This window comes from Macaca nemestrina, chromosome 15 (genome assembly GCF_043159975.1).
Source record: "Macaca nemestrina isolate mMacNem1 chromosome 15, mMacNem.hap1, whole genome shotgun sequence".
Lineage (NCBI taxonomy): Eukaryota > Metazoa > Chordata > Mammalia > Primates > Cercopithecidae > Macaca > Macaca nemestrina.
The window spans coordinates 111,104,504-111,118,316 of NC_092139.1; the positions used below are offsets into that span (position 1 = coordinate 111,104,504).

The following is a 13,813-nucleotide window of genomic DNA, read 5'->3' on the forward strand; positions in this document are numbered from 1 at the left end:
TTCTCTCTTATTGCCCAGGCTAGAGTGCGATGGCGCAATCTCGGCTCATTGCAACCTCCACCTCCCGGGTTCAAGTGATTCTCCTGCCTCAGCATCCTGAGGAGCTGGGATTATAGGCATGCGTCACCATGCCTGGCTAATTTTGTATTTTTAGTAGAGACGGGGTTTCACCATGTTGGTCAGGCCGGTCTTGAACTCCTGACCTTAGGGGATTCACCTGCCTCGGTCTCCCAAAGTCCTGGGATTATAGGGGTGAGGCACAGTGCCCCGCCTATCAATGTATTATCTGGAAGATACTCAAAACCTGGGGCATTTTGGTGTATTATATTTCCTTCCAGTCTTTTTCTTTATCCATGCATACCTACCCAAACTTAATTGTAAGTATACTTGCTCTATTTTGAATATGCTTGCTTTTTTTCCTCTTAGATTCTTTAAGATTCACCAAGCTGGAAAGCTTTGATGAAGGCTTATAGATTTCCCCATTATAACCCCATGGTCTCTGATTCCTACACCTCATTACACACTGTAGATTACACACAAGGGCACACACAATTGGTGGTAAAGGAAGTCATTAGAGATGGGCGGGAGACCTGGTGGGTGAACAAAGGCCTGCAGGAGGGGGAGCCCCTGGATAAGGTCTGTGTTCAAGGCTTGGTTTGCAGGAGATGGAAACTGGGTGTCTGGCCAGACCATGGAGAGAGAGGCTGGAGCCAGAATCTGGAGCCTCAAGGCCACAATCAATGAAGCCAGTCAGCCTTAATTCCCTAGGCAATGGGGAGCCACAGATGGTTCAGGGCAAGATTGGTGTTTGAATGGCTCACACCTAAGACAACAGGAAAGGCAGGCCTGGGGTCCAACATCACTTATGGCAGGAAAGCAACCACTTTGGCAACAGAATTGGATTCCCAGCCTTCCTCAGCTGCAGCTTGGGGATGAGACCGGAGTCCTGAATGCTTGGGCTGGGCCAGGCTGGAGCCCGATGTGTGGTTGCTTCTCTGGTATGTTGGAGGGAAGAGTGGGCAGGGGTGACCTCCCACCCACCCCAGACACACAGAGGTAAGATCGCCTCACTCAGCTTTGTCATTTGGTGAATAAGTTTGAAAAGTGTCAATTTATTTCATTCTCCTGTTTCACAGATGGGGAAACTGAGGCCCAGGGAGGGAAGGGGATAAGCTGAGGAGCTCGCGGAAGGTAAGTGGCAAAGGTGAAGAAAGGAAAATGTCTTACATTTGGACCACAAGTTGCAATTTCCTGGCAATCCCCCTACTCACTCCACTCTACCCCACCCCACTGCCCTTTTAAAAAATAAACTTAACAATGAAAACAAAACAATACTAATGCTATAATTTTTGCTGCTGGAGAAGGTATAGGAACACAGCTCACATACAATTGGTCAGAGTGTAAACGACTGTAACCTCATGGGAGGAGGTTTGGAAACATCTTTCAAAATTTTCATAGCAAACCAGCATTCACTGCAAAATTCCATTGTCAAGAATTTCTACTACAAATGTATTTACATATGGATGCAAAGATGTGTGTACAAGGATGTTCATCATGGTACCACTTTTCATTCTAAAGTGGAAGGAAAAAAAACCTTCATGTCCATAAACAGGAACTGCTTGAATAAATGTTGCTACATCCACACATGGAGTATTATACAGCCATTAAAAGGAGTAGAAAAGACCAATTTATACTCCCACTACAGTGTTTGAGAATAGTTATTTTTCCATATATTTAGGGTATTTTCAAACTTAAAAATCTTGGCCAATTTGATAGGTTTTTAACCTATCCCCAAAGGGCATTGTATTGTTTCTTGGTGATGAGTGAGCTTGAACATTTTTCATATGGCTACCATTCACTTGAATTTGTTTTTCTGGGAGTTTCCTTTTCATATTCAGATTTTGTCAATTATCTGTTAGGTTTTAATTCTTTCTTTCATTTACTTGTATGAACTTGTTCTAAATTAAAGCAATTAATTCTGTAAATGTCAGTACCTGTTCAGCTCTGTCTTGACTTGGTATATTCCTTTTTTGTTCACCTAGAAATGAAAAAATGTTATGCAGTTAAAATTGTTGCACTTTGATATTTTGATATAGAAGGTCTTTTCTAAATAGCTGAATCAGTTCCCCTTTTCCTTTACGATTTCCTAAATCATTTTAAAGCTTGCAAGGTTCTCATTCCTTCAGAGTCCTGTTCAATATTCCTTTACAGTTTTGGCCAGCCTAATATTTAATTTGCTTTATAAATAATTTATTATTTAGTATATGTGGAAAATGGACTTAAACTTATGTTTCTTTTCATGATGTCCCAACTTCACAGTTTCTCATCTCCCCATTAATCATGTTTTTTTTTTTTTTTTTTTTTTTGTTTTTTGAGACGGAGTCTCGCTCTGTCGCCCAGGCTGGAGTGCAGTGGCGCGATCTCGGCTCACTGCAAGCTCCGCCTCCTGGGTTTACGCCATTCTCCTGCCTCAGCCTCCTGAGTAGCTGGGACTACAGGCGCCCGCCACCGCGCCCGGCTAATTTTTTGTATTTTTAGTAGAGACGGGGTTTCACTGTGGTCTCGATCTCCTGACCTTGTGATCCGCCCGCCTCGGCCTCCCAAAGTGCTGGGATTACAGGCGTGAGCCACCGCGCCCGGCCAATCATGTATTTTAATATCACCGAGGGCTTATTCCCCATCTTTTTCAAAATATTCTTGGGACTTCTGACCCATCGATTTCCCCAAATGAATTTTATTGTGGCTTCTGGGTTCTGTATCCTGCTTATAAAGATCTTTCTTTTCTAAAGATTGTAAGTTCACCTATGTTTCTTTTAGAATTTTTATGGTTCAATTTTTTGGTTTAAATTTTTGACCCATCTGGAACTGATCTGGGTGTAGGGGGTGAGGTAGGGATTCCGTTTTATTTTTTCCACATGGCTGACTACCCACTTATCTCCATACCTTACTTTGAACAACACACCTCTCCCCTCTGATGTGAAATTCCTTTTCATTCACATGCTGAAATCCTACACATTTCCACCATTTCTGCACTCGCGTCTGGATGGAACTGTCTACTTCTTTTTCAGGGCTAAACTTTAAAAGTTATTGTACTTTCCTGAGATGTTTTAACATCTGGTAAAGCCAGCCCTCCTCCACTACTTTTGTTTTTCCTCAGAATTTCCCTGGCTGGTCTCACATGTTTATTTTTCCAGATGAAATTTGGTATCATTTTGTCAAGTTCCAAAAAATAAAAGAAAATAAAACCCTGTTGGTTTAAGGCTTTTCTTACCAGCCAGTGTAATGTTTTCACAGATTACCGATATTAACCCTTTGCCATTCATTTGATTGTCAATCTAGTTCCCTTCTACCCCCGTTATTTTTTCTGTGGTATGGGAGATTTGTTTTTTTGTTTTTATATAGTCGTCAATCACTTCTCCTTCCCTTAAAAAAAATCTCCTTAATGATTTTGAAGCTCGAAGACTTCCCATTCCTTCTGGGATCTGGTCAATATTCACTTATATTTTTGGCCAGCCCTCCTAGGGTTTGCTTTGCTTGATAAATAATTCCTTTTTTCAGCATCTGTGAAAGATGTGAAGAAGGCATCCAAGCTATTTTTTTTGAGATGGAGTTTTGCTCTTTTTGCCCAGGCTGGAGTGCAGTGGCATGATCCTGGCTCACTGCAACCTCCACCTCCCAGGTTCAAGCAATTCTCCTGCCTCAGCCTCCCGAGGTGCTGGGATTACAGGCATGCACCACCACATCTGGCTAATTTTGTATTTTTTGTAGAGAATCCATGTCGGTCAGGCTAGTCTCAAACTCCTGATCTCAGGTGATCCATCCGCCTTGGCCTCCCAAAGTGCTGGGTTTACAGGTGTGAGCCACTGCGCCCAGCCCCCAAGCTGCTTTTGTATTGGCTACTCCTTCCACTGTTCTTTGCCCACTGAAGACAGCTTGGTCATGTATTAAATTCATGTACATGAGAACATTTCTCTCCTCTCTGGTCAGTTCCATTCATGCCGGCTCTGCTGTTTAATCAGGGACTTAATCATCTATTTGAACATCTGAAAGGGCTGATTGCTCGCATTTCTCAAAATATTCTTTGGATTTCTCACCCTTTTATTTCCCAAAATACCCCAGCCTGCATGATTCATTTGGCCCTCGAAGGAACCCTGAGAAGTAGGCAAGAAGTATTAATTCCACTAGCTGGATGTGCTGGGGTTCAAAAATTGCTAAGGGCCAGATGAGACGACACAGTTATCATAGCTATGAGGAAAAACTGGGCCTCTCCGCATCTGAAATTCCCAGAGGAAGGAGATTGTCTCCATTATTGAGTTTGACCGGAAGAGAAAAAGAGGGGGGAGGTGGGTATGCAGTGGTGTCTAATACTCAGCCTCAGAAGATCTGTTGTGGGGGCCATCACCTGGGACTCTTACATAAAAGCTGCCACCCACAGTGAGTCAGTGTCGGGGACATCAGGGAAGGAGGCAGGGAGTCCCATCTGGACTGGGGAGTGGGGACCAGGGCGGGATTAGAGGTGGGATGAGGGTCCCCTGCCTCCCTGGGGCACCACGGCTCTGTGGATTCTACTTTGTCTCTGTGACCTCAGGTGCTGGGTGTGTCTCTTGGGGGCCTCTTATGTCCGTGCCCATGTCATTAGCGTGTGAGGTGACAGCCCTCTGCCGCCCCAGCTTCTTTTATGGAGCACGGGTCTCAGATGAGGGGCCGGCTGAGCAGCTGTGGGAGGACCCCTCGTTTGCAATTGACATGGATATGTCAATCCCAGGAGCCCCTGAATGAGCAGGAAGGTTGGTGCAGCTGGGGTCTTCCACAGGCGGGCGATTCCCTCCCTGCTGGGATCGTCAACCAATCCGGGGCCATAACTCACACGGGGAAACCATCACCCCCCACCCCCCAACCTTTCCCCCACCTCCCCGCCCCCCTACCTTCCCCCCACTCCCTCATCCCCCCCATCACCCTGCTTGGTGCTGGAGGGCCAGAGGTTGTCTCCCAGGTCAAAGACAAAGTCTCCAGGGCAAACAGGGAAAGCCACGGCTACCCCAGCCCTGGGGCCCCACCTGGCAGCCCTGGCTTGCAGGCTCTGTCTAGGATCAGGGAACAGTGTTTATTTCTTCTCTTTATTTTTAGCTTTTATTTTTATCAAACTTATACAGGCAAATAGTTCTACAAGGTTTGTTAACAGCAACAGCAGTTCCCTGTTCCTGTCCTTCACCCCACCCCCCGCCGTCCCCTCCCCAGAGGCAACTATTTCACCTTCTTTAACCAAGTATTTTGTTTTTACCCTGTGTCATTTGCCTCTGAGACTGCATCTTTTTTTTTTTTTTTTTTTTTTTTTTTGAGACAGAGTTTTGCTCTGTTGCCCAGACTGGAGTGCAGTGGCATGAGCTCGGCTTACTATAATCTCTGCCTCCCAGGTTCAAGTGATTTTCCTGCCTCAGCCTCCTGAGTAGCTGGGATTACAGATGCCTGCCACCACACCTGGCTAATTTTTGTATTTTTAGTACAGGTGGGGTTTTGCCATGTTGCTCAGGCAGGTCTCGAATTCCTGACCTCAGGTGATCCATCTGCCTCGGCCTCCCAAAGTGCTGGGGTTACAGGCGTGAGCCACTCTGCCTGGCCTCTGAGATGCCATCTCGAGTTTTTTTTAGTTGTCAGCCTCATTGGTTGACCTTTCTTTCTGGAAGGTGAGGATATCACTGCCTCCTGGCCCCTACTCACTGTGCGCACCTGAGCCCCACCCTCAGACCTGTTCTTAGGACACCAGCATTGTCAGTGGTGAAGGGCAAGGAGTCCTGAGCCACTTTCCTGGGTTCTAGTCCTCCTCCTGCCACTTAGCTGTGTGATCCCGGACAAATTCTTCAGCCTCTTGGTTGATTGCCTTCGACCTTGCCTTGCTTTCAATGAGTCAATTCATGTAAACGGCTTCCAGCAGCAAAGAAATGGCCGTCCTCTTTGTCAACCTTTCCCGCACAGTCGTACTCCCTACCCTCACCCCAGCAAATCGTTTTCTTGGTTTCTCCTTTGCATCGTTCTCTAGACAATTGTTGCTAATTCGGTCCTGCACTTTCCTTGCAGGGCTTCTTGAAGCACCGGGGTCTTCATGCCCATCTGCCCAGGGAAGCCAGAGTCTGGTGCCTCAGGCCTATAGGGCTCCCACCCCCAGCAGCCTGGGATCCCCCTTGCCTTTCTCTTTTTTCCGTATCCCATATTTTCCTCTTTCTTGATTTAGCCCTTATTCTAGTGAAGTATCTTCTCTAGTAACCTCCAAAGAAAGCGTGTAAGGAAAGCACAGTCTATTCTCATTCACACCAGTTACGGTCTATCAAGTCACCAAAAATGCTGAATTACCCAAAACTAAGCCATTGCTCTAAGAGAGAAATACAGGGTTCCATTCCTATGAGTCTGGGGTCACAGTGTTGTCACCAACTGATCAACACATAACTTCGTTTTGTATGTTTCTGTTTAAAGATACCCTATTTAATGTATATTGACTCATTAACACTGAGCTCATGGCCAACAGCACTCTAACTCCTGCCTGAACGAAGCTTCTCTAACATGGGCTTTCCCCGTAAGGCACACCCCAGACTTCCTGCGCTTAGGAACACTAGACAGCTGTATTAGTCCATATTCATACTGCTGATAAAGACTTACCTGAGACTGGGCAATTTACAACAGAAAGAGGTTTAATTGGATTTACAGTTCCACGTGGCTGGGGAGGCCTCATAATTACGGCAGAAGGCAAGGAGGAGCAAGTCCCATCTTACGTGGATGGTCGCAGACAAAGAGGAAAGGAAAATTCCCCCTTATAATAACCATCCGATCTCGTGAGACTTACCATCACCAGAGCAACACGGGAAAGACCTGCCCCCATGATTCAATTACCTCCCACGGGTCCCTCCCACGACACGTGGGAATTCAAGATGAGATTTGAGTGGAGACACAGCCAAACCATATCAACGCCCTTCAGCACTGCGCTTGGAGGGGGTCATTTAAAACAGCGAAATCAGCTGGGCACAGTGGCGCAAGACCAGCCTGGCCAACATGGTGAAACCCCCGTCTCTAGTAAAAATACAAAAATTAGCCAGGTGTGGTGGCGCATGCCTGTAACTCTAGCTACTAGGGAGGCTGAGGCAAGAGAATTGCTTGAACCTGGGAGGTGGAGGTTACAGTGAGCGGAGATCATGCCGCTGCACTCCAGCCTGGGTGACAGCGTGAAACGCTGTCTCAAACAAAACAAAACAAAACAAAACAAAACAACAACAACAATGACAACAACAAAATCCAGGCCGGGCACGGTAGCTCACACCTGTAATCCCAGCACTTTGGGAAGCTGAGGCAGGTGGATCACATGAGGTCAGCAGTTCAAGACCAGCCTGGCCAACATGATGAAACCCCATCCCTACTAAAAATACAAAAATTAGTTGGGTGTGGTGACACATGTTTGTAATCCCAGCTACTCGGGAGGCTGAGGCATGAGAATCATTTGAACCTGGGAGGCGGAAGTTGCGGCGAGCTGAGATCGCGCCATTGCACTCCAGCCTGGGTGATGGAGCAAGACTCCATTAAAAAAAAAAAAAAGCCAAAAGCAAAACCAAACCAAAATGAAAAACAACCCAGCAAAATCATCAACAAAAAGCACAAAAAATGTGAAAAACATGGCACTAACCAGACTGCAAAAAGGAAACTTGTTTACACCATCAGAGTCAAAACAAGAAGGCAGAGGGTCGCCTTGTTCAACCTTAGCTGGAAACATGCACATCGAGTGACTCAAATTTTTGCTGCTGTAGGCATGTCTGCAGATGACTGCAAAAGCCGTGTGAATACGGGTTTGGGGGTTACACTTACATTTTATTGATTAAGTGAATTCAAAAATATGGAATCCAAGAATAATGAGGACTGACTGTATGTGTTTCAAGACCTTGCATGTCTAAAACTTTCTTTATTCTATCCTCTCATTTGACTGATAGCTTGGATGAGTAAAGAAATATAGGTTGGGGCCCCGGCATGGTGGTTCACGCCCGTAATCCTAGCACTTTGGGAGGCCGAGGTGGGCAGATTGCCTGAGGTCAGCAGTTCGAGACAGGCCTGGGCAACATGGTAAAACCCTGTCTCTACTAAAAATACAAAAAATTAGCCAGGTGTGGTGGCACGTGCCTGTAGTCCCAGCTACTTGGGAGACTGAGGTGGGAGAATAGCTTGAACCCATGAAGCGGAGGTTGCAGTGGGCTGGAGATTGTGCCACTGCACTCCAGCCTGGGCGACAAGAGGGAGACTCTGTCTCAAAACAACAATGACAACAACAACAACAACAACCCAAAGAAACCTAGGTTGGAAACACTTTTCCTTCAGCACTTCATAGCATTGCTCCTGCACCTGCTGACTGTCAGTGTTGCTGTCAAGAAGTCCAGAGCTATTCCTGCCGTTTCTTCTTCCTGGAAGCTTGTGGGATCTTCTCTTTGTCCCCGAGGCTCACGTTTCATGATGATGTGTCATATTAGGGCTCCCTTTTTATAGCTTGCCTGAAGAAGTACTTGGTGGATCCTTGTACTTTTTAAAATTTGGGCCCTTTAATTTTGAAAAACTCCCCAAATTATTTATTAATCTCTTCCCCCACTTTCTCTGGTCTGTTTTTCTGAACCTTCTGTTAACTGGATATAGGCTGGGTGCAGTGGCTCATGCCTGTAATCCTAGCACTTTGGGAGGCTGAGGTGGGAAGATTGCTTGAGCTCAGGAGTTTGAGACCAGCCTGGGCAACATGGTGAAACCCCGTTTCTACAAAAATAAAACAAAATAAAATAAAATAAAATAAAATAAAAGTCTTGAACTGCTCCATTGTTTTTTCCCCCACTTCTTTATGAAGTCTCTCCAGAGAAACAGAACCAACCGTGGGGGTGTGTGTGTGTGTGTGTGTGTGTGTAATGTGAGAAGACCCACAATCTGCTGTCTGAAAGCTGGAGACTCAGGAAAGCCGGCGGTATAGCTCTGAGAACCCAAGGGCTGATGGAGTTCCCATCAGTCTTAGTCTGAGGGCAGAAAAAGACTAACGTCCAGCTCAAGCAGTCAGGCAGACAGCAAATTTGCCCTTCCTCCACCTTTCTGTTCTATTCAGGGCCTCAAGGTTTGTGTGGTGCCTGCCCACACTGGGGAGGGCCGTCTGCTTTACTCAGGCTACCGAGTCAAATGTGGATCTCCTCAGGGAGGGCCCTCAACAGACACATTCTGGAATAATGTTTAGCAAAATATCTGGGCACCCCATGATCCAGCCAAATTGATGCATAAAATTAATCATCGTACCTTCTATTTTCCATCTCTGTCCTTTTGGTATATTTCCTCAAATTTATATTCCAGCTCTTCTACTAATTGTTTAAAATCTCTGCTGTTTTTAGTTTCTAAGAGCTCTTTTTAGACTCTCAGAATATTCATTTTTTACAGTGCCCTGTTCTTGTTTCATGAGTATAATATCTTCTCTTCTTTCTCTAAGAATATCAATGGCAGTTTTAAAAATTTTTTCCTAGGGCATATGTGGTGGCTCACGCCTATAATCCCAGGGCTTTGGGTGGCCAAAGCAGGAAGATTGCTTGAGGCCAGGAGTTTGAGACCAGCCTGGGCAACATGGAGAGACTCCATCTGTACAAAAAAAAATTGTTTTTAAAATTAGCTGGGCATGGTGGTGCATGCCTGTTGTGCTAGATTCTAGGAAGGCTGAGACGAGAGGATTGCTTGAGCCCAGGAGTTCCAGGTTACAGTGAGCTATGAACATGCCACTGTACTCCAGCCTGGGCAACAGAGTGAGATTCCATCTCTAAAAAAAGAAAGAGGAAGTTTTCCTCCCCTAAAATAGTTCTATTTCTTCCAAGTTACTTTTACCTGAGTCATTTGTTTCTTCTGTGCTGCTTTCCTCCCATGTCTAACAATCCTTGGTTGCCTATTCATGGGATTGGTCCTTCTGAGTGTGTGAGAGGGGCTTGGTGATAAGAGCTTTCCTGAAGGTCATTTGACTGGGAGGATTGGTTTGGAAAATGTCTCCATGTAAAGACCTTTTCTCTGGGCTGGTAAGATTCCCTGGAGAAACCTCTTCCAATCTCTTGCCTGACAGTGAAGGACTGGCTGCTAGTGTTCTAGGACAGGGGTGGGAGGAAAGTCTGAGGATTCTCAGCATTCCATATATACCTGTCCAGAGGATCTCTCTCACCCTTTCCAGAATATAAACCTCTAGGCCCTGCCAGGGAGTGGTTGAGAGGTGTGTTGTATGGCTTCCTGGAGTTGGGGAGAAGACTCTGGGGCTTTAACATCCTTGAAGAGATGTTCAATTAGTTCTACCCTCATTTTATTTTATTTTATTTTTTCTTTTTTTTTTTTGGTTATTTAATTATTTTCTTTGAGACAGAGTCTTACTCTGTCACCCAGGCTGGAGTGCAGTGACATGATCTCGACTCACTGCAACCTCCGCCTCCCAGGTTCAAGTGATTCTCCTGCCTCAACCTTCCAAGTAGCTGGGATTACAGGCATGTGCCACTATGCCCAGCTAATTGTTGTATTTTTAGTAGAGATGGGGTTTCACCATGTCGGCTGGGCTGGTCTCGAACTCCTGACCTCAGGTGATCCACCCGCCTTGGCCTCCCAAAGTGCTGCGATTACAGGTGTGAGCCACCATGCTGGACCTGGAAGCCCCTATTTATTTCTTTTAATGTCTGTCTGGCCCATTAGTCTGTGAGCGTCCTCAGGACAAGGAACGGTTCCAAATCCTGTCCAAGTCCCCTGAGTTAGCAGAGGACCCAGCCTTAATCAATACTAGTTTGATGTTTTGGAAGACAAAACCAGGGTTGACCTTCCCCCAAGAGATTCGAGTTCAGACCCCAGTTCTGCTATTGGCTTACTGGAACTGGACAAATCATTTTATTTCTCTGTCTCAATTTCTTCATCTGCAAAATGGGTGTCTCCAGATTTCCTCACAAAGTTGACATAAAACAGTGCCAAGGAGATGTGTGTGGGAGCACTGAGTGAGCATGAGACCCATTTAGAACTGTCGGTGGTTAATAGTAATACTAAAAGAATGACTGCAATGTTAGTAGTGGTAGAAAGAATACAGGACTGGAAGTCAGGAGAGCCAGGCTATAATCCTGTGTCTACCACTGACTGTTTTTTAAAATCACATTATTTTTTATTTTTTGGAGACAGGATCTCACTCTGTTGTCCAGGCTGGAGTGACATGGTGTAATCGCAGCTTACTGCAACCTTTACCTCCTGGACTTAAGCAATCCTCCCACCTCAGCCTCCTGAGTAGCTGGGACCACAGGTGCACACCAACAGGCCCTGATAATTTTTGTATTTTTTGTAGAGATGGGGTTTTGCCATGTTACCCAGGGTGGTCTTGAACTCCTGGGTTCCAGCGATCCTCCCACCTCACCTCCCAAAATGCTGGGATTACAGGCATGAATCACTGTTCCTGGCCTAAAATGACTTTAATCATGTCTGTCTCTCTTTCTCTCAGATTCAATTTCTTCTACTCCTCCTCCTTTATCATCATCAACCTCATCATTGTTATCATCATCATCTACTAAGCATCAATACAACAATAAAAATGCGGCATTTGCCATCATGAGCACTTAGTAAGCACTAGCACTGTCTAAGCACTGTGAGTATGTATGATTGCCTATATGATTTTATCTGATTGCTGTGTTGACCTCATGAGGTGGGTTTATCAGCATCAGTTTTACAGTTCAGCAAATGAAGGTTCAGGTCAAATGCATTGCCCAGGAGCACCCAGCTAAGAGGTGAAGAAGGCATCAGCTCCAGTGTGATGAGGTTCATAAGCTTGTCTGTCAACTCCAAACTTCGCTGTCACCAGGGGCCTCTGGGACCTGCTGAGCTGCAGTGCTTTGTGGTTCTTCTGATGTCCTCGGAAGGGGTGTGTGAGGCAACATGTTCAGGGGCTGGGGGGCTGCCTCCCATGATAACTCATGAGAGTTCCTTTCTGACCCTCATTTTAAGTTCGTTTTACATCACGAGTGTTTTAAGGTTTTTGGTGGTTTTTTTTTTTCTTTTCTTTTCTTTTTTTTTTGTAGAGTTAAAACACACTTTCCCAAGGTTGGCGGCTCAGATGCAGACTTTTAGACACTGTTTGGCTTGGCACAGCTTCCAAACGTCTCCCAGCCACTGTTGCTCTATATTTCTTTTTGCCAGGACATAGATCAGAAATAACTCAGCTGTGAAAAAAAATTATAAGCTTGCCGGCAGCCCGTGAAGAAGATGAATTGCTAGAGGGCTATTTTTCCCCCTTGAGTCAGAAGTGTGAAGGTAGGTGGGAGAAGGAGCAAGGTTTTGAAAGACCCATGTATATTTAGGGACCGGGATTGCTTCCATTTTAAGAAAAATGAGGGTTGAAGCATGCACGCTCCATCAGACAGTCCAGTGCTTTCCCTGCCAGGCTCTTGACGCCCGTCGGTTGGGCCTTCTGGTTAGGGTTGCTAAGATCCACAGGCCTAGCTTTGGTTGGTGTGATTCCAACTGGCAAGAAGTATTTTCATTTTGTGGCATGAAAACTTTTTTTTTGCAGGTCAGTTTTGAAGCTTTCTGTGACCATATCCTGGTTGAAATGCATTCCACGGTACAGAGGGGAAGCTGTGATTAACAACGGGTGACGTGCAAATATGCTGCACACATATAACAGCCATCATTCCGTTACTCAACTTTCTCCAGACGTTTCTCCAGAGCCTTCATTGTTTCATGTCCACATCAAGGTTGAGAACCCCGAACCTGCCCTTCCTCCTGGCCCTTGAGAAGCCCGCGTAAGAGGACACACTGCGACAACAGCAACAGCAACCCACGATACATCTGTGAATATGCTCTTGTGTGTGTTAAAAAGCAAAGTACGGGCTCACGGCCAAGGCACGCTCTGGAAAGTTCTCAGAGAGAGAGCTTCTGTTTCTGGCACTCTGCCAGATTCGATACCTTTAATCACTCCCCTGATTATAACCAAAATGCTGGATAAAATGTTGTTTTAATCTTTTTTTTTTTTTTTTTTTTTAACATATTGCTGAGTTAGCATGAATGCAAGAAAGTTACGGATCTCCAACATGAAGCAAAGGAGAACCTTGGAGACTTGGAGCCTGTGTTTCCATAGCTGTGTGAGGTGCAAGGGACAGGAGATAAAGTCTGGGCTTCCCCCAAGGTGGGCTGTAATAGGAGACCTCTTCAAAGCCTGAGTCCAAAAGGTCTATGTCTAGAGTGTCAGAAAGAATGAAAAGCAAATCTCACCCCGCAGAGGAGAACAGAAAGGAAGCCTGCCTGCCCTGACCTTGACATTGGGTTGAGAGAAAAATATCTCCACTGAGAATCTGTAACCACAAGCTGGCCCTCACGTGATTTTCAGTTTGAATTCCTGCTACTTGTGTGGTTCAAAAAACTCAAATTGAAAATTGAAACTGGCCCCTGTTTGATAGTACCCGCAGTCAGCTTGCAGAAGTAAACCTTAAACCTTCCTCGAGGAATTCAGCTACAATCTCAGCCTTATAGAAATGTCCACAAAGTTCCCAAGAAAATGAGCAACTCCGAGTGAAAACTAATAAACTTCGCAAGGAAGATAAGAGAACCAGCAGAAACAAGAGACAGTACAAGTGGAACCTTAGAGCTTTCAGGTTTGAAATGATCACAGGCAGAATATACACTTAAAATAACTATTTTTATGCTGTCAAAGAATTGAAAGAGAAGTTCAGGGAATAAGAAAGTATAAGGAACAACCAAGGCTGAGCGCAGTGGCTCAAGGCTGTAACCCCAGCACTTTGGGAGGCTGAGGTGGGTGGATCACTTGAGC

At 45.5% G+C, this 13,813-nt stretch overlaps 1 long non-coding RNA gene across 1 annotated transcript; it reads left to right on the forward strand.

Annotated features, from left to right (window-relative positions):
• The first annotated feature begins 4,648 nt into the window (after positions 1 to 4,648).
• On the forward strand, positions 4,649 to 13,617 carry LOC105464321 (uncharacterized). Its single transcript, XR_976776.2, has 3 exons — positions 4,649 to 4,787; positions 11,492 to 11,635; positions 12,557 to 13,617. It is a non-coding gene; the product is annotated as an uncharacterized lncRNA (long non-coding RNA).
• The last annotated feature ends 196 nt before the right edge of the window (positions 13,618 to 13,813 follow it).